The sequence below is a fragment of the Micropterus dolomieu genome, linkage group LG17 (genome assembly GCF_021292245.1).
Source record: "Micropterus dolomieu isolate WLL.071019.BEF.003 ecotype Adirondacks linkage group LG17, ASM2129224v1, whole genome shotgun sequence".
Lineage (NCBI taxonomy): Eukaryota > Metazoa > Chordata > Actinopteri > Centrarchiformes > Centrarchidae > Micropterus > Micropterus dolomieu.
This window is the reverse complement of record NC_060166.1, coordinates 37,748,620-37,749,078: the sequence shown is the minus strand read 5'-3', so window position 1 is coordinate 37,749,078 and position 459 is coordinate 37,748,620.

Below are 459 nucleotides of genomic sequence, written 5' to 3'. Positions count from 1 at the left end.
CTGTGCTGGCCAATAATGGCTTTTCTACAAAATATTAACATGCTGTTTGTCCAGGGGGTCAAATACTTGTTTTTCCTCATCAGATGGTTATCAATTTTTATAAATTCATATGATGTGATTTTCTGGAATTTTCTTTGGGATTCTGTCTTTCACTGTTAGAATGTACATATGATTAAAATTATAGATCGTTGCATTCTTTGTAAGTGGGCAAACCTGCAAAATCAGCAAGGGGTCAAATACTTATTTCCCCCACTGTAACTTAAATGGCTTCCAAATATCTGTCTGCTGTAGTGGACGTCACGCATGGGTTAATAATTGCTCCTTGGAAAAATGCTACTGCGTGTCAGAAAGCAAGAAATATTTGTTTAAACAATAACTTTTAGTTAGTTTTTTCCTTTTTTAAATTTTATTGTTTATATATCAATACATATATATGTGTATATATGGAGGCTCCTCCTC